This window comes from Hemibagrus wyckioides, linkage group LG12 (genome assembly GCF_019097595.1).
Source record: "Hemibagrus wyckioides isolate EC202008001 linkage group LG12, SWU_Hwy_1.0, whole genome shotgun sequence".
Lineage (NCBI taxonomy): Eukaryota > Metazoa > Chordata > Actinopteri > Siluriformes > Bagridae > Hemibagrus > Hemibagrus wyckioides.
Genome location: NC_080721.1, coordinates 6843491 through 6871463, shown reverse-complemented (window position 1 = coordinate 6871463; position 27973 = coordinate 6843491). Strand labels below are relative to the sequence as shown.

Below are 27973 nucleotides of genomic sequence, written 5' to 3'. Positions count from 1 at the left end.
TGGACTCATTAATTTGCCCGAATTTCTTATACGATCAATCTACGGTCGCACACCGATCTGTTTTCGCAGAGACATCGACATTACATTTCGATGCTGAAGAAACGAACTGTGATTGGTTGCTTTACATGTCAGTCAGACACTATCTTGGATGGTCCATGAACAGTAAAAGCTGTTGAGGAGTCCAGACCTTCTGCCATCAGTCTGAACGTCTGGCTTCACGAGACTAATCTTTTAAAAGCACACAAAGGATAACCCCCTAGTGGCGGCTGCCAGAATAATCACGTCATACATTTACAGTGATCTGAGAGCCCTCTTATTTAAATTATCTCCCCATGAGCCTGTTTGTTGCTAAAACAGGATAAACACCAATCTCTCAGAGGGGCTGATTACTTTTGGTCACTATGTATGAATTAAGTGATTGCAAAAGCAGTTAATTGCTGTTTACTTGGTTAAAAGATGAGTTTATGCAATCGCTACCACATCTCTATCACTTTTTCTAACCAAGCACTAGAAATCACAAGAGACTTAAAGCCACATGAGAGCTTCGTCGTGCTTCACAGCAGCTTGAAAAAAACAAAACCTTTTTTTTGTAGGTTATTGGATCAGTTATTGGATCTTTTGATGATTCTGAGATTGTCTTTAGAGAGTGGGCCTAAACGTAAAACCTTAAAAAAGGTCACGGACGAAAGAACTGAGGCAAAGGCAATTCTTAGATGTGCTTACTGTGTTTTTTTGTGTGATTTTAATACTGTAAGGCCACCTTGGACTTCTTTCTATGGAGTTTACATTTCATTTACGTCCACATTATTTAAAAAAAAATCCAACTAAGACAGATCTTATGGACTTTGTGTCTCACAGCTGCGCTGGAATTAAATGCTGGTGAAAATATAAGCTCATGTGTGTTTTATAAAAGTTTCAGTGCCACAACTGAGTTGTTTGAATTATTTCTTAATTTGCGCATAAAACAAAATTTTTGAGACTATTTAGAATTTGGCTGAAGTAGCTTATTTATGTTGGAGTGGGGTGCACGTATAAATGCACGTATCTGGCTGTGAATGGGTTTCCACTACACTGGTTCAGTTCTACTGCTCCACCCATATCAGTGCAGAAGATAGAAAATAGAAAATAGCAACAGAGCAGCCAAAAATAGTTTGCATTAACCAAAATAGCTACACACCAGCATTCGCCAGCCAATTACACCTCAGTAATGAGTGGAGGTGTATCTATAATTAAACACGTTCCACTTAAATCAGAACAGAAATCCTGCATTTTCTGGAAATATACAGCAAATCCTATTAAAGCTACTAAACGCAATAAATGGGGGTCCAGCAAGGCCAACATGACAGGCATTAATGCTGAGTGTCAAAATGACGAGTTAAAACTCAGAGGGTTTTTTTTTTTTTTCCAGGAAAGAATTCTCACACCATCATAATTCTGCAGGAAATCAAGGTTCAAATACCAAACATATTGCAATGAAAAGACTAATGTTTTAATGTAAAGCATGTTTTTTAATAAAACCCGGCTCAGGTTGTGCTTAGTTAGTCAACAGGTCAAATTCTTCATGAAAAATGCTTCAGGATTTCCAAGCGACAGATCTTATTGAATGAAAATAATTCCAACATTCTGCAATCTGTATATTCAGACTTATTTTTAACAGAGGAAGAAATACTAGTACTGCCAGCATGGTTTGTAATTTCTGGCTCTAGCAGTTCCTAGAGATGTGTGTGGGACTGTTTTTTTCTTCTCCTCAATACAGTTATTATTTTTGGTTTGCACCTGCCCAGGATAGTTTCTAACTACTTCCCAAAAATATACTGTAAACAAACCACTAGCTGAATTTAAACCCTTACGACCCTGACCAGGTCGTTCCTAAGGATGAATGACTGAGCATGGTCTTTGTTTTCTTTTGCATGAGCTTGAATAAACACACTTCTGCTCACACAACCTTTTAGTTGCATCCCAGGATCCCACACATACCTTTAGTTTCAGATGCACTGTGAACCTTTTAGGCAGGCTTTCTAAAAAGAAAACAGAGGAGAAAATAAAACACCAAAACATTGATGTGCCCGATATTGATAGGACACATTTTTATTCCAAATGATGTAAAACTATTAGGGTGTGTGTGTGTGTGTGTGTATTGTCCATGTATTGTCACTATCTTCTACCCCAACAATAATCCACTGTCAGTATAATGTCCCAATTCCACAATACACACCGTTTAATGCTATCCTCAGTGTTTAATAAGATACAACTGTTTCCCTGGTTCAATTGCAGACCATGTGATGTTCATCGCTACATACAAAAAGATATCACTATATACACTATACAGTGGTATGGATTCTGCAAGTCCCTGGAGCTGAACAGAAAGGGATGAAAGCCATGCTTACAAAAGATATTCCTTTGATTAACTTTTGTTAAAACCATTCAGTAAACCCTCATGCCCTGAGGATGGAGCATCACCATCCTGGAAGTAACTACTCCCATCAGGATTGCAATGTTTTTGTATTGATTTGTAGTGACCCTTCCCGCTAAGGGGACAAGTGGACCCAAACCAAGCCAACAAAATACAGCAGAACTACTCATTGTTGGGGTCAAGTATTTAGACCTGTACTTTTCTCTTGTTCTCTTCTCTGTTCACATGTACTCGCCCACTTGTTGAGAATATGATGAAGGATGACTCATGTTTTCCACATCTCTGTAGACCGGTCCCTGCAGTTTTTCTAACACTGAATCCTCCAGTGTGCATTCATCTTTGTAATGAGTTGTTTATGCACTACTACAATATCGCTCTTTGTCTTGAGAGGAAAGGAACGTAGGATGAACTTGGCTGCACATTTTTGTTGGTCTTGTTTCTTGGTTAAAAATTAATTAATCATGTGTAGCATTACGCAAATAGGCAATAGGGCCACTCCTTGTGTCAGAAGCTCCGCCCCTGTGTGTGTGTGTGCGCGCATATGTGTGACTGGTGTTAGTAATTATAATATTTCCTTCATGGTTCTCTGAAGCATTACATAAATATAAAAAAGCACGTGTGAAATACAGATACAGATACACTCACAGAGCACTTTAAAAGGCCTCCTGCTCATTCATGCAATTATCCAGCAGCAGCTTATTGCATAATATCTTGAATATGCAGGTCAAGAGCTTCAGTTAATGTTCACATTAAGCATTAGAATAGAGAAAAAATAAGATCGCAGTGACTTCAAGTGTGGCATGGTTGTTGGTGCCAGACCAGCTGGTCTGAGTATTTCAGAAACTATTGCTGATCTCCTGGGATTTTCACAAGTCTCCAGACAGAATGGAGCGAAGAACAAAAAAAAACTTTCAGTGAGTGTTAGTTCTGTGGGCAGAAATGCTTTGTTGACGAGAGAGGTCAGAGGAGAACGCAAAACAGGTCGAACAGTGAAGTAGATCACAGCAGATGACCACGTCATGTTCCACTCCCATCATTTAATACCAGGAGTCTGAGACTACAGTGGGCAACTGGATCACAGAATTTTAGTTGAAAAAAAAAATTGGGAAAAGATCAGGCAGTTTTTTTTTTTTTTGTACTTATCAACATGGGAGTTTATTGTGAACTACATTCCAAATTTTATTTATTTATCCATTATTTATTTTCTACATCTGTATTATGGCTCCAGGAAAGAATGTATACAGAATTTACAGTACACCGCACTACATGCTTATCTGCTCTAACAAATGTCGTCAACTTAAAAAGACGTGAAAATGCAACTGTAAGTTGGCTAACATTGACAACATTGGTAACTGCACACAATATCTAACCAGGCATGTGCACCTGAACTGTCTTTTGGGGTATATCATTTAATGTTTGTGATATAGAAATAATGGGATTAATTAATGTCATGATTGTGAAAAGAAACACGCATTCCCAAGATCCTTTGTCATGTCATTTGCGGAAAGTGTAATCGGTTATTGCTGAGCTGCTTGGGCTGTTGTAGCTGAGCATGCACTGCTGACATTGTTAATAAAAATAAATAAATAAATAAGGGGTTAGAGCTAGAGGTTGTATTTGAAATGTATACGTTGAATATCAACTTAATAAACACAAAATATAACAATACATATAATCATTATAATAATTACACACTGGTTTATACTATTTAATGATGTATAAAGATGTATATCACATCTACAATTATAGTAACAAACTCATATTATAGTTATACTGTAAGAGCTCATAGTTGTCTTTCATTGCTTTAATTTTTTATTTATCTATGTCACTTATCTTCTAATTAGTATATGGTTGGTTCGTGCTCTGAAGTTATTTACAGCCGATGTCTGTTCCTGTGTTTACAATGGGGCTGCATTACCATCAAGGACAACAAATGGTCAGATACATTATTTTTACCAGTTAACTTCTGTTCTGTGGAGTCTGAGTTCATCTGTTCAGAAAAGTACTCGTATAAATGTCTGAAGGTTATACCAAATTTTGTAGCATCGGTGCTACAAGTAATTATCAATCAGGTTTTCGATATGAGAGGTTTTTTTTTTGTTTTTTTTTATCAACACATTAAGAATTAATACCAGTTTGGAAAAGGAAAACCAAAGGCTGCATTACTAGCACTAGTGGTATTATTAAACCGATTTATCATGCTGTAGCTCTGGGTGAAGCTACATCTTGATGCCCTGGATATATCACCCTTCGTAAATAGCAGTTTAACTGCAATAGTTTGCTCCGTAGAAAGAAATATAGATTACTGCAAAAGCAATGCAGATGAGACCTTGAATACCTGTCATGGATGAAATGTTTATCTCTCCTAGGCTCAAATGAGCAGCTAATCTGAGACGCTACTGAGAAACCAATTGATATTTTCAAATTAGTTTTTTTTTTTTTTTTTTCCCCATCATTCATACAAGCCATAATTAGTCAAGGCACAAAAGGGGGGTGTATTATGTCAGTCAGGTTTCTTCAAACAATTCCACTGCTCATGCTCACACTCACACCCACACACACCCTAACACATGATATGTAGGAACCACACACACACTAAAATTTATTACTACATCCTAAATTTACGAGTCTTGATTATCCAGAAGCTCATTCACATAAAAATACACCCAACATGCATAAAAGAGATTTAAATGTGATTACTCATTTAAACCCAAAATAAAAATCACTTTTCACGGCCCAAACCTCCCAATACATTGCCCTATAACCATGACCTTCAGAACCACCATGCAGTAACCAGAGAGTTGCTATACACAAGAACTATATATGCTCATTTTCATCTGCTATCTTAATGTGACATTGCACATTTTCAAAAATTAGGCAGCTAGTTTAAATCACTGAAAAATGCCCAGCACGATCTGTTCCCACTAGTCTACGATTCATTCTTGGCACAAATTGATCCATGGACTGTAGCGCCATTTGCTATGTCTGCTGTATTTAACTGTTTAAACAATCCACTGCTGATATCGGTGCCTTTAGGGAAGTTAAAAGTCAGTCAGCTGTATGAATTTCAATTCTGTGTTCATTTTCATACTGTGTGGAATTCAATAATGCAACACGGGACAGATGGTATAAATGGGCTTGCAGCCTTTCAAAGTTAAAAAGACATCATTGTAAGATTTCTTTTTCTTTTTTTTGCCATCCACATTAGATTATTTGCTTTTAGCAAATGTCCTAAAATGGATTCTTTTGGACTTTTATGTCACTAAGCACAACAGCACCACCAATGGTTGTGAGAAAGAAAAATACAGCATACAGGGTAAAGGAATGAGGCTGGGGCTGATTTCTTTCTATCCCAGACTGTAGATTCGTGTAGTTTATTATTGGCAGTTGTGTCAGATGATTTCTTCATTGTGGTCTTGACATATCGTCAGCAGTAACTGAGGACGCACGTGTAAAATATATATTATCTCCTTATTTCCAGATTAAAAGTAAATAAAGCAAACACACACTGTCCAAATCAATGTATAAGCTACATAACCTGTACCCTATGTAGCTTTAACCTTTTCATTCCAGTTTACATTTAGAGGAAACGTAACATGAATGCAGTATGAGATTATGGTCTTGAAACTTCACAAATGCAGCTGCCTATCAGCCTTGGAGTGTGTGTAATGTGTGTGTGTGTGTGTGAAATAGTTTGCCGTACATCATTCTTATTGTATCAGCTATTTTTATTAAGACTGCAACCATCTTCTAGAAAAGAAAAAACAATCCAGCAAGCTGGATGTAAACTGATATGAGGTGTTCTGTTCCAAGTGAATTGTTCAATGGAGACATATGTAATTCCATTAAGTATAAATGCATGTGATAAAGATTTTATCAGAATAAAAATCCACTTACAAGACACGTTAGGAAGCCAGACTCAACAGGGGCTTTGTCATTGTTTTCTGATCTGAATAGTCATCTCTGAAATATAAAATACAGACTTATGCAACGTCTGATTAGAAAGCTAATGTTGATGGGTCTGGAGGATCTGAAATAGAATCTAAAGGAAAAAGTAGCCATAAATACTCAGCATACTAGGGAGATTATTACTGTTAGATAAGCATTATAGATAAAGAAAACAGTACAAAGTTGGTTCAGAGAATATCATAAGTGTGTACAACGCTGTCATCGAGACAAATAGTGGCTATTTTGGTGGAAATGTTTTTTTTTGTTCTGAATACCACTTTTTGGTTGCTGCTTAATATAGCGTTTATTTTATTTATATATTTTTAAATATATTTATTTTATATATTTATTTTATTTATATATTTTTAAATATATTTATATATTTATTTTATATATTTATATATATATTATTTAAAAGACAGTGGTAATATTTTACATTCATCGAAGCTCTCTCTTTAAGGTGTTTTTCATTTAATATTATTGCATTTTTAATGATCGGGAGTTTCTTGTCACACTTTAAGACTAGAATTAATAAGCAAGAACACATACAGTGGATGATAATATTAAGTGATAAAAATTAATTGAGTAGAATGTTAAACAGTCTTATGAATTCATTAACTGTGGCAAACAAAGTTGTTTTGCAGCACTGGTGGACTGCTGGGTAAGAAAAAGTGACAGAAATAAATCAGTTTTATGTATTTATTAGGTTTTGGTCAGGTTTAACTGAGTGTGTCTGTCATATGTTGGGTATTGCAACTAAGTTATAAAGCAATGCTGCTATATGTATCTATGTAGTGCTCCAAATATTTATATCTGTATCTGGATTTGGATATAAATCCAAAGTGGGTGTGTCCTGAATTGGATTTTTTGGTATAGTATAAAGTACACTATATTGGCAAAAGTTTTGGGACATCTGACTTTACTTGCACATGAATGTAATATGGAGTTGTCACACCCTTTGCAGCTATAACAGCTTCAACTCTTCTTGGAAGGCTTTCCACAAGGTTTAGGAGTGCGTTTATGGGAATTTTTGACCATTCCTCTAGAAGCACATTTGTGAGGTCAGGTACTGATGTTGGACGAGAAGGTCTGGCTCTCAGTCTCCACTCTAATTCATCCCAAAGGTGTTCTATCAGGTTGAGGTCAGGACTCTGTGCAGGTCAGTCAAGTTCAAACTCTCTCATCTATGTCTTTATGGACCTTGCTTTGTGCACTGGTGATGTTGGAACAGGAAGGGGTCATCCCCAAACTGTTCCCACAAAGCTGGGAGCATGAAAGTTTCCAAAATGTCTTGGTATGCTGAAGCATTAAGAGTTGTTTACACTGGAACTAAGGGGCCGAGCCCAACCACTGAAAGACAACACCTGAATTCAATGATTTGGAGGCGTGTCCCAAAACTTTTGGCAATATAGTGTATAAATAAACAAGTAGCTCAATATAAATGAATTAAACATAGACTAAACCAGTCAGTACCTCAAAATCAGTTAAATAAATGTGGACCTTGTAAGTTACACTGGCTTCATATCTGACAGTTAAAGTAGAAATCCCAGTCTCAGTGCTCACCTCTAGTCCTATTCAGGTGCCCCGCCCTTCTTCAGAACATATCCATATCTCTATCTATTAATATCTGTATTTATGCATATCAGCTCAGAGCATTATCATCTTTTCATTAAGAATCCGTATCCTACTTCATCCATAATAACAAATACTAAGATCAAAAGACATTTTCAACATCTTTCCAAGATCATATTGATTCTATGATTCTTTTTGAAGAACTTTGAAAGAACGAGTAATTTGATGTGTTTTTCTGCCCTCAACGCTACCTCATGTTCAAAACCTGAGGTATAGTGTATATCTAAACTCTGCTCAAGTGCTTTGAGGATAAAGTCAAGACACTGCCAGTTTGTTTTATGAATGATAATTACTATCTTCCCTGCCTTACAATCACAGCTGAAACTGAAAATCTGACACATGACACTGTTTCAAGCTGTTTTATATGCAGGCTGCACAGCGTACAGTATATAACCGTGACCGGGATAAATCGGTTCCTGCTGATATACAGCAGTGTTTGTGTGTCCTAATAAGAACAAACATGTCATCTGGCAACACATCATGCAGGTGTAAACTCAAGCAGTGTACCTAGGGAGAGCTCTGTATAATCAATTTATACAGACAGATAAACAGGCATATGACTGGATTGGATTCTGCCTCACTTTGGATTAAAATGGCTGGCAAATGGGTTCATGTTTTTAAGATAGTATTAACAATAAAAGTGACAAGACAACTTTCTCCTAAGTCATAAATTAAAGCAAAAACCGGACAGATTCTAACACCGACTTCATAAATTCATGCATGGGAATTCATTTAAAGATGATAAAGAATCAGAAATACTGCCTAGTTATCTTTCCCTGGCAACATGTGACAAAACTTAGTCTATATAAAGTCATCTTTTTTAAGGGCCTTATTACATATAATGAGGTCCTGGTCCCCAAGTTGTCACCAAAAAAAAAAAAAAGCCAGAGGGCCAACACACTTACACAGCCTCAGCCACACACTGGCTCATTAATAAATTGCAACAGACATGCAAATTAAGACGAGCCACCGGGGGACAGAGACAAGAGGAGACTGTGCCTTGCATCCCACTGCATACACTAACATGAAAATGCTTGGCCATGTTGTTTAATCCTCAGCTTCCCATGTGTGCTAGGAACAAGAGGACTATATGTACATATCATTCATCTTTTTGCTCTCTTCATTCTCTTCTTCCACGGCTATCCATACACATTAATAATAAATTACAGTCAATTTAACACGCAGTTCTGGAGATATATGTTGCGGTTTAGCTCCATTTATGTCCATTATTTATGCCCTGTTTTAGTCGTCGTTGCTTATTTTAATTATATCATTTACACAGATTCATTTGTTAGACTATCACTCCAAAGGGACAAAAAACAGAACCTGAATCAATATTTAAATTATATTTACAGATTTCTTTATGTTAACCCTGGATTCCAGACACAAAGTTTGAAGCATTTTTTTTCTTTTTCACACTTTGCAATTTAGTCAATTAGCTAACAACCAGAAAACATCATTATTGACAAGTTCGTGTTGTTGGGTATGTTTTTGTTCGTTTCATTTGTTTTCGAATATTCTATTGATTTGCAGTCATAGACTCTTTTCTAATATTTTATGAGAACAGTAATTAAAAAGAGAGTCACATACCTCGTTTATTTACCTTAGCAAAACTGCTAATTTAAGGTAATGTTCATGTTTAAATTAAAAATAAAATGTTTGCTAGTTAAATTATATTAATAGCAGTGTAATACATAATTGTAAATAAATGTAATATACAATTAAAACTGTTTAACAGAACTTTATATATAAAATAATCATAGTACACAGAGCACACATACAGTTTCTATATTTATGAATGCTAAAGCTACATGCCATAAGAAAATTGTAACTTTCCTTCATTGATAGAAAAATTTCAAGCTTTTTGCATTGTACTGTATTGTTCCTCCACTGGATGCTTTAATTTTATAGCTACTTCATATCCCAAACCTACTCCAGTGCGTACACTTAGAGCTACATTTATACTTTAAACCATTAAAACCCTTTACTGTTTTATTGTATGTGGATTGTGATGATCTCAGCAGCTATACAGGATACTTTATATAACAGATAATGTTTCCTTCCATATACTCACTACACACTTATATAGCAGATAGTGTTACCTTCCATTTACTCGCTACACATTGCGCTCAGCTAACATTAAAGCTTATTGTGAAATCATCAGCTTGTTATATAACTTTTCTTCGAATCAGATCAAACTTGTCTTGCAAGAAATAGTGGCTTGCTTGAGTGGAGACATCTCATAAGAGTGGAAACATCCTTCTTATTCCTGCCCCAAGGTCTTCAAAATCAACCTGACTCACAAACAAAGTGCAGACCCTGCAAGCAAGAGAAAATGAAACACATCTGAAGCTCAGTGCTCTGTGTTTGCCAAACTGAATTGCTTTCATATTCAGAAACCTCTCTGCACACTTGCCAATACATTTTTGTGCACAAAATTCATGGTACACACTTTTCTTTTGGAAATATATCCCAATTTGGTCACCTTTGATCAGCTATCTAGCACATTCTTCCCCCAGACAACTGCATTCATACTACATCACATGGTAGCTGAATACACATGAGAGAAATCGCTTACTGCCATCTGGCAGTAGTGGCGAAAGTGGACTCTGGGCTGTTGATCGTGGTTCAAGACCCCGCACTGCCAATGTTGGGCTCTTGAGCAAGGCCCTTAACCCATGATACAGCACCCTCCAGGGGTTCTGTATCATCGCTGACCTTGCGCTCTGACCTCAACTTCCAAAGTTAGGAAATGCGAAGAAAGAATTTCACTGTGCTGTAATGTATACGTGACAAAGGCTTGATTCTATTCTATTCACGTACATGGACACCCATGAATGTCACTCTGTTAGACAGGAGAGAAAGTAATACCACTCTCACCCAGAAAGCATGAGCTATTGTGCGTCTTTTTACTACATTCAGACATAGTCATTTTATCCAGCTGCTTTACTATGAAGTCATCAATAAGCATCCCTACTACTGGTTGCCATAGTAATAAATCAGACGGTGGTGCAGCTAATGTTAACAATCACTTTTCTTGCTGCTAAAATGAAACATTCAGGAGGGAGATTTGGTGTTTCTATACAAAATTCATACAAAATAAAGAAGAAGCAGTGTCTGCTCTTTCATGTGCACTCTTCAGTATTGTTTTCACTACCAGTTGTAGTCGATACAGCAGTAGTCAGTCCATATTTACTAAAAGTTAAACTTTTCTCCGCTTAATTATGTCGCTGTACATGCCCACATCTAGCCATCAAAAGATTCATGTTGCTCGTGTCGCTGGAAGTCAATAGCTTTTATTGAAAAATTAATAATATCCAGTCGAAGTATGTGTGAATACAGCATTAAACTCCCAGCCATGGCATTGTCATTATGTGAACTTGCAAACAATGAATGTTTTTCTGTTGAACCACTTGGGATAACCCTTGGGCTTTCATTTAATGATCAGGTTTTATAATTGTGTATGCTTTGTTTGCATTTATATGCAAACTCTCTCTCACTTGATTGGCTGCAGCTCCTGTCTGTCACCATGTAAATGCAGTGAAGAGACATCAGAAAACATCATATTATAGAATCAAGAAAAGCATTTTAAAATTGTATTTTATGTTGGAGTAAAATATATCGTGTGCAAACTAGAGGTATGGGTCACTGCTGCTCATCTTTTAACGTTGATAATCCCGGAGTTCACTGCATCAGCTGCTAAAAAATGATGCATAAAGAACACATCAAGTACAGAAGTATCTGCCTACAGTGCACCAAAATCAGTTTCCCGTGTACATCCTCGCGGCCCTGATTTCCAGATGCTCTCACTGCAGATTCATCTTCAGGGCAAGGAGTCCATGTCTAATCACCTTTACTTGGGGGACTGCTTTTCACTTCAGTGCTATCAACAGACTGGGATTGGTTTGGAATCCACAGCCATAAAGCTGGGACCATGTCAGCTGGGCTCTAACTGTCTGTGCTCCACTGCCGCCTGACTGCACAACCACTAAGCTAAGCGCTCATGCTTAGCTTGATGTATCAGTCTCATTGTCTCTAGATCATCCAATCATTAGCACCAGTGAAGAAAATCAAGAAAGGGTGTTGGAGTGGAACGGTGTGAAAAAGTCAGCATGGTAGCTATACAAACAGTGTGAACTGGTAAGGCCTTTTACGTCCATTTTACAGAGTTGGCTTCTTCATAGAGCATTAAATGTCATGTAAATCTTCAGGCAGCAGTGCACATATTATAATGCAGCTGTTTCTTTGGCTGTTTCTGAAATTTAGCTGTTATATGACATGCTGCGATCATGAAATAAAGCATCTCGGAATGATGGAAGATAGAAGGAGGTTGCATGCTCTAAACTCGTTTCAGATTCTTTCAACAGGTTATCTTGTTTGCATGCTGTTTCCTAAATAAGATGAACAAATGATGGACAAGCCTGCTCAATAGATTGTGAAATTACTACTTTAACTTTATTCTGTTTAGTGGCTAAAGTGTGTGGAAAGTATTAAACCACCATGAAGTACTGCAGAACAGTGTTGGTAAATATAATGGTGTTTCAATAATCTGACGGGACAGGGCTGAACATTTTACAAAAACAATCTTTGAAATTTTTTGCATCTTATGAGGACATAGTAGATTCAATTCAACTTTATGTAATAATGAATAATATATCCATCCATTCATCCATCTTCTGTAGTGCTTATCCTACACAGGGTCACTGAGTCTATCCCAGGGGACTCAAAGGGACAAGGCAGGGGACACCCTGGGCAAATGCCAACCCATCATAGGGCTCACACACACACTTACACACCCATTCACACACTACAGAAAAATTTCAGATGACAATCATAGTACAATGCATGCCTTTAGACAGGGGGAGGAAACCAGAGTACCTGGAGGAAACCCCTAGGAGAACATTCAATCTCCACACACAGGATGGAGATCATAGTTTCCTATGCAATGATGTCATAAAATCATAATGTGTGGATGATACCCATCCCATGAGTGTTGCTTAATTTGTGCTCTTTGCTCAAGAAATGTTCCCAAGCTGAACCAGCAGTCATCTGCAATATTTACCGCACAGTTTACACCTAGGTGGATTTTAATTTTTACCATAATGCAACTAGGTTTCTTGCTTATTTAATATTCACGCCAACTTCCACATCAGGCTGGCTGAGTGCTTTAATATTCAGATTTTCTGCATTATCTGATGTTCGCCTATTTCTACTCATTCCCATTCATGTGCACCTCGGTGTATTATGTGCAGCAAAGCGAAGCGCAGTGGGGATAATTTACTTAGCAGCTTCCCCACACACAGCTCTATCCTACTTACTGAAGCTGCACAGTGGGCTACTCTACAGCTCATAGGCACACAGGAGAAAAAGTCTTTCTCTCAGCATGAAGGCAGCTACACATATGCTAACATCTTCCCTGTGACTAGGATTACAAGAAAATTACAATACGAATCGTGTTTTTGTTATTGATTTGTGCAGTACGACTTGGCAATTTTATGCAGACGTCAAACAAATGCTCTGGAATGTACAGCGACTCAGTAAAATCGTTTAATCAACATAACAAATTTGAAGGCTGCTCAGTTCAATGAATAAGGGCATGCTTTGTTTCTTACTGTCAGTAAGCTATATGGAAAATGGGTGACAAATTAAATCTGGTATGCAGTGGCGGGTATTTTTGCTGGCATGACTTGGGTCTATTTGTCCTCTTAGTAGGAAAGATCACTGGAGATCAATACAAGGCTCTTCTGACTGATCACCTTTACCCTACGGTGAAGCATTTTTAATCCTGATGGGAGTGGTCACTTCCTGGATGACTTCACCCCCATCCATAGGAAACGAGGAATGGTTTGCTGAGGCTGGAAACGATGCAAATCATATGCTGTGGCTTTCACAGTCAGCTCTAATTTTAATTAAACACATATAGGAGATTTTGCTATGACGTGTTAGACAGCACTGTCTTTCAGTGTGGGCAAATAAATGTTTTTTAAGTCTCCAGGAATCTTTATTAAAGCACAGTGAAGCTGTTCTGGTGGCTTGTAGTGATCCAAAATTGTACTATGCTGTTTTTTTTGCTGGGTCACCTAGATTATATACAGCATAAATAACTTACCTTTCAATACTAGCTTAAAATTATTATAAACACTAGCCAAAATGAGTCCAACAAGACTGGAGACACTCAAAAAGGGAATCCTAGAGGACCTCTCCTCCATGTAGAACCTGACAAATATAGGGTTTTTGCTAGTTTTGGTAGTTTTTTTGGTAGGTTCATAGGTTTGTCCTGATTTTCCAATAGGGTTTAATTACAGAGACTGTAATCGTCTTGACAAGAAAGACTAAAAGATTTACCTTTGGCCAGATCTTTTCATCCTGGCAGAGGTGATCATGCCTTGAGCTAAAATGTATTCAGTGTATTCAGTGATTCCATTAATCACAATAAAATGGGCAGAAAGGCTATTATATGTACTAAATTCAACCTCATACATAAGAATGTTAAAAGGGAACAATGTATTTCTACATCTGGTGTCAATAATTCCATCATTTATATGAACAATAAGGAATGATTAAATGAATATTTGCCCATTCATGAAACGAGGCCAATACTTCTGGTGTTGACTGTGGGATAAGTGTTCCGTCTGAAACTATAAACAGTGCATCCGAGCTGTTTGTGTACTATCTTGGCATGAGCCTAAGGGCATTGTTGTGTTCATGAGATTCAATCTTGTTTGCTTTTAATAAACGATGACAAAACTATCCGTGCATATCCAGCTAGACACGTAAACGAATTCCAAAAGTGCTGACAATTACATTTGTTGCCCTAATTTAATCTGGATGAGGACGGATCGCGTAAGGTTTTATCAGTGAAATTCAAGCCAGAGAGGGCTATTTTGACTTTTTTTTCCCTCCAAAATGTGACAATTTTCATTAACTTTACATGTGCAAGATGGCATAACAGACTAACAGATGGTCATTTTAACTTGAGAGGAATATAAGCCAAGCATCTGGGGTGTATAACAGCATGTGACTGATGGGATGCAAAGAAACTTGATTCAGAAATATTGCAATTAGGTTTATCTAATATGATTCCCAAACCCATTTGATTAAACAAGAATATCTGTTTGCCCTAGTTTAACCACACTGTGTTCGGTGATCTGGTATCAGAACGACCCCTCACTAAACAAATGACAACTTTGTAGACATATAATTCTCTCATCAAACATGCTGTGTAGACTGACTGACCTTTACATTACAAGCCTCACATTACATTAGAAATCCTCCACAGCTTGTACATGAGTTTTATGCATTTTTAAATATGACATGATCCACACGATGATTGCAATTACCTAATTCGCAGAAAAAGGCACAATGACTTAGGGCCATATTCGCAGTCGGCAGTGTATGTCCGAAAGTTATGCGATATAATTACAAAGGGAAATTTATACATATTCACCCCTGTCTGCATTACGTATTTATGCAGATCATCTGTGTGTACACACTTTTACTGTTGCCAGAGATCTAAGAATAGAAATGTACAGATTTCTCAGAAATCAGTAGAAATGTCTGCATCGAATGATAGCATCTAAACCACCTTCTTTTTACAAAAGCAGTTGTCTAAATGAATATAGAAAGTCTGCACTGAAGAGGAAAATCTTTTTTTATAAAAAAGCAAGTGATAATTTACAAATGAATAGATAAAAAAGACTAATATGATGATACATCTGTGAGAAGAAGGCAAATATCTTGCGAATATATTATATTGCGAATATACTGCTGTATGAATAGGCCTAATTATAAACATCACCTTAATGGCTGCCTTTTTGTTTAAATGTAACTTAGATTATTACTTAGCAGCATATAAAATAGCACTTGATCCAGCACATCCACTTAATTTGCATTTTATTTTTATTATATTATGCTTTGACAGTTAATGAAGTCACAAGATACTAAACTGACATCATGAAGTCACAAAGCCCATAGTTTTGTTTAAGGTCTGAATATCACTGTGCACATTTTTGGTATCTTCTTCTTCTTCTTTCGGCTTTTCCCTTCAGGGGTCTCCACAGCAAATCATCCACCTATCCCTATCTTCTGCATCCTCAACACTTGTACCCATTAGCTCCATATCCTCATTTATTACATCCATATACCTCCTCTTTGGCCTTCCTCTTTGCCTCCTGCCTGGCAGCTCCATGTCCAACATTCTCCTACCAATATACTCACTCTCCCTCCTCTGGACATGTCCAAACCATCTTAATCTGGCCTCCCTAACTTCGTCCCCCAAATGTCCAACATGAGCTGATGTACTCGTTCCTAATCCTGTCCAACCATGTCACTCCCAAAGAGAACCTCAACCTCTTCAGCTCTGCTACCTCCACCTCTGACTCCTGTCTCTTCCTCAGTGACACTGTCTCTAAACCATACAGCATGGCCGGTCTCACCACTGTCTTGTACACCTTCCCCTTGATTCTCGCTGATATTTTTCTTTCACAACATTTTTGGTATCAAATCTGACATTCTGTACACAGCTCTTAAATAGCATGATTTTTATGAACACATACAATGTGCTAAAAACTCCATTCACACTCATGCTTTCCCCGTTTATGCACGATTTGCTCTTCCTTCATGTTTACACACTGCATATGTTGAAATGAAAAATATTCCCTCACAAATCCTTTCATGCTTTCAAGCACTTTTTTTTGTAATTTCACTGCTAAAAGTGTCCAATTGGTCATAATGGGTTACAGGTTTTGGACAATTAAATCGTTACTACTCAGTACTTGAAGACAGTAAAATAAATGAGGTCGAAAAAAATGCAGATTATTCATAGTTCCTGGTAATTTCACATCGCTTTAATGTTATGAAGGTACTGATATGTCCTGCAAATACGGTCATACATGAACACATGAGCTTTTTCATTGCCATTCTGCATAATTTATCTTTACTTATATACTGACTTATTTATATACTGTATTGTACATTGCAATAGTTTATACAATCACATGAGAGTCATGTATGCTGTGAATAAGGGAAACCAGCATTTCCAGGATTGGTTTGTGTTTAATTTTGTTTTGGCATTGGCAAAATATAATACCTTTATTCCAGCTATCATGATACATTCTATCACCTATCCTTCTACTCAATAAGCTTTTCATACTCAAATCACCAGTCACTGGGACAAAAACAGCTTGTGAATCATATGGGTTAAAGATGAAAGCTGAGATTCAGACAAGCGAAAAAAAAAAAATGGGCCACAAACCGGCAAATCGGATCCAAATTACTCTGCAGAATGTCATCTCAGCTGAACATCATATTATGCTGATGTTCTAAAAGAAGACTGAGAAAGCATGTCTCAAGTAGGCACAAGAACAACAAAACAGGACAAATCCGGTGTCAAGAGTGACAAAACTCGGTGTCAACAATGCAAGCTGGTGGTGGCGGCGTGATGGTGTGTGTAAAGCTTAAATGGTATATATTAGGTTTCCTGATACCCACTGAAACATTTCCAAAATACAAAACAAATAATGCCTCAGGTCACAGTACTACTCTTTGTCCAGTTTCTGTCCGGCCTCTTCAACCCAATTCAACCTGCATTAAAAGCACAATTCAACTATTTCTACATGATAAAAACTAGTTATAGTTGGTGTTTTTTTAATGAACCAGTAACTCATTAAGTATAATAAGACAACATAATGTCTTTTATTAAGGTTGTGTCCCATTACAGGCCACAGGAACCCTTGGCATAGATTGTTCCAGTCTCTAGAAGTGTGCTCAGAGAGATTATACACAATTTGTCCAAAAGATATTCTGTCAACTGGCGTTTGGATTATAGTGATGGAGATCGCTGTCTAACACATCTGTCCGACATTGCCCCTAGGCAAACAAATGGTTTGAGATCTGGTGACTGCGAAGGTCACTGCATATGATAGTATTTCTTTAAATGCATCGAACCATTCAGCTACACTGCATTCCCTATAGACAGGGACAGGGTCACCTTGGAGGAGACAACTCTTTTCAGAATAGAATTATTTCATCCTAGGTTAAAGGTGATCTGTCAGAATAACTTACTGACTGACTTACTGTATATTCAGGTCATATGTTTAGTACAGGCAGATTTTTGGGGAGAGGACATGCAACTCTACTAGCATCAAGTTACCTGACAGTTCTTTGCAGCCACAAACTTTACGTTGCTAAAATGAACATTGTCCTATTCGCGGAGTTCAAAAAAAGCTTTGAAAGGCAGGTGCTAAAGTGTTTATTCAACTGATTCAACAGAGAGAAAAGGCTTTGTATTTGAAAATCTGAAGATCCTTTTGCAAAAGGGCATAGTACACAACAGTGTAATACGATGTGATTTAAATGGATTCAGCTTCCCTTATGTCAAGGCTAAGTGCTGTAGCTGTATGCACACTCTGGAAGACCCAGGAGCAATGCAAACGAAATCTGAAGGATTTCATTATCACTCACTCCTCAAGGATGAGCTCATACCTGACAAATATTTGCACATTCGCCTTGCAACAGTGTCTGCAGTTGTGCGTGTGTTTGTTTGTATGTGTGTGTAGCGGCTTACTAATCAAAGATGCATGTGATAAAATAGACTTAGCCCAGCCTGAATCTAATTACACTGTATCATTCATGTGGTAACTTACATTTTATGGAAATGGTTTGCATTTAGACGTGCTCATTAGAATGAAATTGTATTTCGCATGCTAATTTTGAGGACTCTGTAGTATTATTTATGTACCTGACATTAGGTGTCATAATGCAGCACAGGTTACTGTTACTGTGTGAATATGTGTGAATATGTTACTGTGTTGTAGAGGTGACAGCCACATGTACACTGAATGTTTTACGTTTTCTCTTATTATATATATAAACACATATATACACTGATCAGGCATAACATTATGAGCAGTGACAGGTGAAGTGAATAACACTGATGATCTCCTCATCATGGCACCTGTTAGTGGGTGGGATATATTAGGCAGCAAGTGAACATTTTGTCCTCAAAGTTGATGTGTTAGAAGCAGGAAAAATGGACAAGTGTAAGGATTTGAGCGAGTTTGATGAAGGGCCAAATTGTGATGGCTAAACCACTGGATCAGAGCATCTCCAAAACTGCAGCTCTTGTGGGGTGTTCCCGGTCTGCAGTGGTCAGTATCTATCAAAAGTGGTCCAAGGAAGGAACAGTGGTGATCCGGTGACAGGGTCATGGGCGGCCAAGGCTCATTGATGCACGTGGGGAGAGAAGGCTGGACCGTGTGATCCGATCCAACAGACGAGCTACTGTTGCTCAAATTGCTGAAGAAGTTAATACTGATAGAAAGGTGTCAGAATGTACTGTACAGTGCATGACCGGTCAGGGTTGTTTTGGCAGCAAAAGGGAGACCAACACAATATTAGGCAGGTGTTCATAGTGTTATGCCTCGTCAGTATATATATATATATATATATATTGAGAGAGAGAGACAGAGAAATTACTGTATTTCTACATTTTAGTAAAGTTAAACCTTGTGAAGTAACAACTAGAAACAAAACACTAACAATAGCCAGGTTATTTAAGTGTGCACACTCTTTATATCTGGGAATAAGGCAGTGTTCAGAATCAATCACATTCAAACTCATGTTAAATGCTAATTAGTGTATACCTGCTATCAATTAAAGTGACAGATTGACCTCAAATACAGTGCAGCTGTTACTGTATGATTTTTCTGACATCTTCTTGGAAACATCTAACTGGACAAGCCATGGACTTTAAAGAACTTACAAAGCAAGTATGGGGTCTCCCTGTTGAAAAATATCTATCATAGGAGAGTTACAATAAATTTCCTGTGGACTGGATATACCATGGAACACTATAAAGATATAATCAACAAGTGGATATGGTACAACAGTGACTTCAATAAGAACACGACGTCCCTCTAAAATTGATGAAGAGACTGAAAGTAAACTGGCCCAAAAGGCTGCCAAGAGGCCTACAGCATCATTAAAAGAATTCTAGCAATTTCTGGCAAGTACTGGTTGCTCAAATTCTTTGTAAGTCAGGCCTACAGGATAGGGAAGCTTTAGTCCCAGGTGGTCATCCACTCAGTTATATACATCTACATTTATGGGATTCAGCAGACGCCCTTATCCAGAGCCTTATCCAGACACCCTTATTCAAAGCCTTCGTATACTCTTATCTTGAGAATGCACAACACATCCTGAAGACATAGCTTACTAGACAATAACATACAGCATTCCTAAACAGTGCAAATACAATATTTTTTTGAAGCTGGGAATCATTCAGTGTGTTAATACTACCTCCTGTCGAGAAAGAGGATCACCAAGGTGTTGATACTGTCCTTTAGGAATTTGACTCAACAAATCACAACATTCTACCACCGCACATCTCGATGAATTACTCACAGTGCTGATGCTGTACTCGTTCGAGGATAAGATTTTCAAGTCTTAGTGCTGTATCCTATTATGGGTGAGGATCGCTCACAGATTCAGCAAAGAGCACAGGGATTACGACAAAGCAACATTCATTCTAGTGTATCAAATGTCTTACAACTCAGCATAAATCTCTATTTAGGCTGCTTGCCATGTGGTTTTATGCACATGGATTTACCAACCAGTAAACCTGCTTTAACTTACTATTAAGGATACATAAGGGCTTATTAAGGAAAACTGGTACTTTGTGGACTTGCTCAGCCACCTGCATGAGCGAATGGAACATAGAACGGATTCGGGACTTGTCCAACCATATTGTAGAGGATCAAACTTAAATTTTGCTTCAGTAACTTTAACACCAACCTGTCATGCATTCGGTACAACTGCTGTGCTGTACTCCTGCTTTTTACTCTTTTCTTTATTCTGCTTCAATGTCTTTTCTGCTAAAGAGAGCCTCAGATTCAGAGAATGAGGAACAGTCTGTTTCTGTATGCAAGGTGGTTGTACTAGGCTTCCTCAAGATTTGTACTTCAATGCGATGTTGCATTTCTGCCAACAGCTCATGCATTTGGCCCATGCCCACTGCCAGCATCACTAATCTGTGTTCCAAAGCAGTAAATACACTCTCCTCTCTTTCATGGGACTGGGTCCTGCAACACAGCAATGGAACCTCCTTCTTTTTTTCTTTTTTTTTTTCCTAGAGGACATTGCAGCCATATGTATAGCGCATCACAGTGCCAGAGAAAGGAAATGAATAGACATTTTCATAGGCTTGAAGGAGTACTTCATGCATTACTAATGTCATTATTTTTCAGTTAGGTCTGCGAGTGCCTGTCGCAGATGTCCAGGTCCCATACAATTTAGATATTGATCATGCCCACCATCTGATTCCATCAGGGCTTGGCAGAACAAGCATCTTGCCATACTTTTCTGAAAGACACAAAGTTTCAACAATTCCAATAAACTACAACTTTGTTTGCAACAGATTGTAAGCATGGTTTCTCTATAGGCCTGTAGCCTCCAAACCACATGTCCTGTTTAGGAACACAGTCATTTTTCGCTAAATTAGGAATAAAATCAAATATTAGAAATATCATTACCTATGGTAAACCTCAATAAAATAACTCTGATTTTTAGAAATAACAATAAGAGAAAACAACAACAACAACAAAAGGATTGTAGTGTTATACTGGGTGTTCGAACCCACTTCCACAAGATCATATGTCAATAAGGAAGAGGACAATGGGAAATACGGGGGTCAAGGTCACAAAGGGATGACTTTTCTAAGAAACAGGGGAAGTCTATCAATCTAGAAGAAAATATGCAGAACAAAAAGAATTTTAATTCAGATTATCATAGTAGATTATGCACAACTGAATACACTGAAAAACAGTTGGCCAATGGTTTGTGCATACAGTACAGTACAACCAGAGGCTGCTGTTCAACTGATATTTACTGTACCTCGAAAGAGGAAGACAGGACAGACTGATGAAAGTGATTTCTAATCTTTTATAAAGTGTCACTAATGTTATTTTCCCATAAACAGCTTAGATTACAAATATAGAGGTAGGCATCATGTGTGCTTGATATTCACTCAGGTTAATATAAATAAAGCTGAAATCATATGAAGATGGTGACAGAAGTCTCCATATCTGGTTTATAATTCTATCCTTTCATTTTGTTTTTTTCCCCTTTACAAATGTGGGTATTCTTATTATTAAACACTAAATAGGCGGGACCTCTGAATGACATGTCAGTCTGTTGGCTATGAATAAAGGTTTGTATGAAGAGAAACAGTTGTATAGTAATATTTATTATTAGTTTGTCTTCAATAGATAATTAATCAATAACTAGAGGTTGATTTTAGACAATCGATGTGCTGGTGTCTCTCTCAGTTGAAGAGGAACAGAGTCTTTAAAAGCAATTTTCTCCCTTTTCACTTTTTTGGGTTTCTTAGACTGCACAACATATACAGTACATATCTCAGATGAGTACATTCAACTAAATGTATATTATATGCATTTGCTAAAAGCTTTTTTTATCCTTACATTGACATTGCAAAGAAAATATCTATATTCTACTTCCAGAAATAGAAGGAATCAGAAAGGTCTATGGCATTTAGGGATCTTGTATTAAACAGGTTCATAGAGAACGTCGAACCTTACATATGAATAATCAAGCTCTTCACCCTTTCTTATGTTTAGATTGATATAATTCTTATATTAAACGTTTATAAATCTTAAATTAATTCTAACCTACAATTCAATTACTATACTTGGCATTTAATCTAATCTAATCTAGAATCTGCACACTTGTAATATCCATGATAATACAGAAAATAGAGTTTTGATTATTTTAAATTAATTACTTGGAAGTGTAAAGCATTACACGAATGTTATACCAGTTTCCTTTCGAGATATATTTCTTGCCAATTAAAAGAAAAATAATAATAAAAAAAATCAATTCTCCCTTTTTTAATCAACATGAAGCCAGTGAATGAAATGTCGCTCGGTTTCAATTCATTTCCGCCAATTTCAAAGGCAAAAAATGACTAATTAACTGTGAATGGTTTCAAGTATTCCAAGCGACATGATTTGTCAAGTGTACACACAAGATTTACATTCTTTATTTAGAAATTATTTAATAAATCAGTTGGTATGAACCAGAGATTTATAGAAATATTAAATTCATGCAAAACTTCATAAAGTCAATAGGATCTGTGTAACATTTGCTGAAATGAATGCTTTTAATGATTTGATCTTGGGTCATTTTTAATGATCATTTCTGTATATTTTGTTAAAAAGTACCATCAGTGCCATCTACTGAAAATAAAACCTAAACAAGTAGTTCAAGCGTCAACCATATAAGCGCCCATGTTAAACTGGTGAATCAGGTCCCACATTGTGGTGCTGACAGGAAGTGAAATGCTTGGCTAAAAGTCACACACTAGAAGAGACATCACATTTAGCCTTGAGTGTTCACTGAGGGGGAAAAAAGCCATAAGGTATATGTCGCTTCAAAGTCTTGATTTTTCGCTGCATTATATAGCAGAAGGACAAAGAATCAATACAATCTGCGAGACTTTGGATTTCTATCTTGGCTGAACATAATGAAAAGACATTACATAAAAACAAATATTGCTACCGGGCCCCTTGCTGACGCATTCATGTGGTAGAAAATATCAGTACATAATCCTCAGAGGACAAGCAAGGGAAATGACAGAAGCAATCGGCTGGCTTGGAGATCGTGGTGCCAGAGACGGCGAGTTACAAAAACACTCCGGGGACAATCCCATCCCATGAGCATGGTTACTTTATTCTCCTCAGATTTATAGCATGACTCAAGCTGCTCTGCAGTGCTCTCACTTCTAGGATACAGGGATCACTGTTTCTCATCAGCGGACAATCGATATTTCTTCAGCTCATAGCATTATAGAAATTTTTTTTTTGAAGATGTCAGGGTCCACCGTTGCCTCATTTAAAACAGCATGTTTCAAATTCTGAAAACGTGTATTAGCATAAAACACATGACAGATACATGTAACTCTGTAACTCCAGCATTAGTACACTGATTTCTGGTGACATTACATAACGATATAAACCATTTATTGATTACTAATTCCCAAGCCATTCCGTGTACATAATTTGCCTAAGTGATTTGAAAGCTTTCAAGTAAATAGCTTGAAACGAGGAGTGGTCCAAGATAAGAATGATTTACGATAGCAAAGCATGGTGAAGCACTGATGAGGAGCTAAAGCTTATTTATCAAGGAATATCATTCACTAGGGCTTTCCCCAAGCTGACTCGATCTAAACCGACTCTACTGGCAGAAATAAATATATCATGCTTTATCTCACTGACGTTTTTTTTTTATTTTTTTTATTTGTAACTGCCTCACAAGCACCACACTGCCAAGAAGTGGAGAGAAAGAGGAGGAGTTTAGTTTATTTGGGGACAAAAATTGGATGGTCAGGGATTGGGGTTTACTCAAGCAGGCAAGGCCAAGCTGTCACCTGGCTCATGTTTCACATGCAGTGATCCATGGTCCATTGCTTGCAAGCTAAATAGTGAGCTGCTTTAACAGTGTTTGGCAACATGCACAGCCGCCAATGATGCACTCCTAGGTCCAGTGCATGCAGAATCATTTTTTTCCCCCTCCTCTAATCATATGCACTATGCATTTCCATCCACTTGGCATACGAGAGTAATATTATTCCACGTTATTCCTTTAATGCTGCACATATGCTAATGCGTCTCGAGTGTATTAACGGTAGATGCGCATAGAAGGGGCTTTAACCATATCTTCCATTTAGAAGCTCTGTTTATTTCCCCATTCATTACTGAAAAAGACAACAACGCGCTTCGAAATCCATCCCAAGTGCATTAAGGGAGCGAACGGATATCGTGTCTGACCAGGCGAAGCTCGTGAAATGTTCTCTGGCATTAAGGGAGAAGGAAATGTGTTCTTAAAGTGAGAGCTCCATGAATGCGCATTTCTGCCGAATCCGAGCTAAAGCTGCGCTCAACAGATGGGCGAATGTTCATCAGCAGCACCACCTGCATGCGCGAGAGAAAACCACCGCGCAAAAAGGCAAATTTATAGGCTGTGGGCATGCATCATGTGTAAATGGTTATTCCATAAGGCAGTCATGCTTTGTAATCATAGACTACTTGTAAGGAAAAGCGCAAAATGCGTCGAGTGCCATGCTCTTTCCTTAACCTTTCTGAGACGCCAGCAAAGCAGCAGGTGTGCCACAGAAAATCTCCTCAATACTTTACAAAGGAACGAAAAGGAAAATGCGACAATCCCCATGCCATCAGTACTACAAGGCACTATTGCTTCTAGTGATCAATAGCTAAAGCTCTATCTTTTTAAGTGAAATATCAGTGAGCATAACTCGGTGAGGTTCGAGAGCAGGCTTCTCCCCCATTCAGTGTGCAAAGTTACCATCCGGCCAAAAAATAAGGAAGACAAAAAGCGACGATGAAAACGTTTTAACTTGCCGTTGTTCGTGGAAATAGAATGAGAGATGGAAATGTGCGCAAGTTCACGTAATTCATAAAATAAAAAGAATAGGACTGATAAGACTTTACGGCTCGTGCGTACGCACACTGACTGCTAATATGTCTTGCATGCGTAGATGTATAAGGGTTGTCTGTTTCAATGGGGGGGGGGGTGTGATAGAAGAAGCTTGCAAATTACCTGATCTCTTCCAGCAGCAGTTATTCGACAGTGCCGGATGCGTTTTTTAGGTACGAACGAAGTTCGCCGTCCATGACGCGCCTCAGTTCACAAGATCGAGCAGCTTTTCAGTGGCGGAGTAAAGCTTTTCACTATCTATCCGCCCACCGGGCTTCGGTCACGCGGGCTATGAAAGCATAGACAAATACCGGAGGACACACGACATTGGAAGAAGGAAGAAGAAGAAGAAAGAAAAAAAGGAAAAAATATAGAGAGAGAGAGATGGAGAGACTTAAAAATCAGAGAAGAAAACAAATGTTTAAAAATCCGACAATGCACAAAATGGCAAGAGCAGGAGGTTAAGAGAGGTCCACACTAGTTCACAATCTTAAAGCGCCGGTAATTCCAAGCTGCGCGTCCATCCTCATAATTCCAGCCGAATTAAACAATCACGCGCGCTCGATTTTTACATCCGCGTATTCCCGGGGTGATGCAGTTTAGTCGCGTATTATTACTATTGTTTCTTTCTTTATCTTACTCCCACTGCAGCTTTCTCGCCCCTCTCCTTTCGCAGCTCGTCTTGGATTTTGAGCGTGTCGCTCTCTCCTGGCATCCGAGCTCTAACCGGACTAGCTGTGCCGCGCACGGGCGCGCATCTGGATCCCCCGCATTCGAGACGGAGGCGCGCGCTCTCTCGCGTAGTGGAGGGGATGACTAGTCCGCGCGCACTGCTTTAGTGACGTCAGACGGCGCAGATTCCCAATCAGGGGTGTCAAACACTATTTCACACCCTGCAGAAAAAAAAAATCGAGTATTGCATACGTTTCTTCTTCACAGAAGGGCCTTATATTTCCAGAGAAAAGCTACAATACTTCTGAACACGCCCGAACAGATATCAACAATTTATCAAAGAAGAAAGAGTAATCCGAATGTCTTTAGGATAATTAAACACCAAAGTCTAGCAGTTCTTACAACATTCCCTAGTGTACATTCTGTATGACGTCAAAATTCATCTGACTGTGATAGGCTTTTGACACGTTTATGACAATTCATTCATTCATACTCATCAACATGTTCTATGCAAAACTGCTTCAGCCTCAACCCTCATCGTCTCAAACTTGGCCAACTGCCTCAGACGCCTCAGCAGTAGGGTTGAGTTTTTGTATTCATCATTCCCTTTGAGTGCTTTATCCTGGTCAGAATCATGGTAGAGAGTCATGAATCATGCTTTATCCTGGTCAGAATCATGCAGCATCTCTCAAAAACGATGAGCGTAACCCAATGACACACCCTGTTCATCCCAGGGCACCATGCATACACAGATTTACACCTAAGAGCAATCAATCATAGACAGTTTACCTGGTTCTGGGAGGTGTGAAGAAACTCACACACACAGGGAGAACATGCACAGAAACTCCATCCAAACCACTCAACACACCCTGAAGCTGTGAGTAGTCAATGCGGTTAATTACATTTAAGCATCCTAATTACATGTTCTACACGATTATAGAACATGTAATGTACAATGTATATAATTAGTCTACATGGTCTATATAATTGTTCCAGGTTCATACCTTAAACTTGGCCATTTCTCTCAGGTGCCACATCACTGGGAACAACTGTCTCCTGAATCCCTCAATTAAAATCCTGAAATCCTTTTTTTTTTTTTTTTTTTATTGATGAGCACACTGAAAGAACAAAAGTACTATTTTGCAACACTATTCCGAGTAGAAATATGGGCATAATGTTATTTTGAATGTGCCGGGGACAAGATTGATGATGAGTCAAAACATGCTTTGGAGGTCTTTTAAATTTTAGCTGATATGATTTACATCACTGATGTCAGCAGTGGGAGCTGTTCAGAAGGAAAACAAAAGTAATGAGCAGGATCTTCCAAGCTGATTCAACGGTCTGGTAGAATGACATTTACAGCCAGTCTAAAGCCTTACTTTGTAATCTTAGCTCATGATACACTATATGGCCTAAAATATGTGGAGACCTGACCCATTACACTCACATGCGTTTCTTCTCCAATATGTTGGAAGACACACAATTCTGTAGGATATCTTAGCATGAAATAACCTTAAGATCTCTAAGAGACCCAAACCTGTTCCAACAGGACACAAAGAACAGTCCATGAAGACATGATTTGCCAAACTTAATTTAGAAGTGTCCTTCACAGAGCATTGACCTCAACTCCACTGAGCACCTTAGGGATGAACTGGAACTGGAAGACCATCAGCACCTGACCTCACTAAAGCTCTTGTAGCTGAATGTCACAAATCCCCAAAGCCTTGCTCCAACATCTAGTGGAAACCCTTCCCAGAAGAGTGGAGCGAATGATCACAGCAAAACGGATTGGATGCACAA

At 38.1% G+C, this 27973-nt stretch overlaps 1 protein-coding gene across 15 annotated transcripts in view; it reads right to left on the bottom strand.

The window, feature by feature from the left end:
• The window catches only part of adgrb2 (adhesion G protein-coupled receptor B2), a 389817-nt gene extending 363542 nt beyond the window's left edge, over nucleotides 1–26275 (bottom strand). For 9 of the 15 annotated variants that reach the window (XM_058404648.1, XM_058404646.1, XM_058404645.1 and 6 more), the window contains exon 1: nucleotides 25625–26274. The gene's annotated coding sequence lies outside the window, so the exon portion shown is untranslated. Of the gene's footprint in view, nucleotides 1–1977; nucleotides 2019–25624 lie in introns of all 15 variants that reach the window. The other 6 variants (XM_058404651.1, XM_058404658.1, XM_058404656.1 and 3 more) reach the window with 3 other exon arrangements.
• Nucleotides 26276–27973: the final 1698 nt, after the last annotated feature.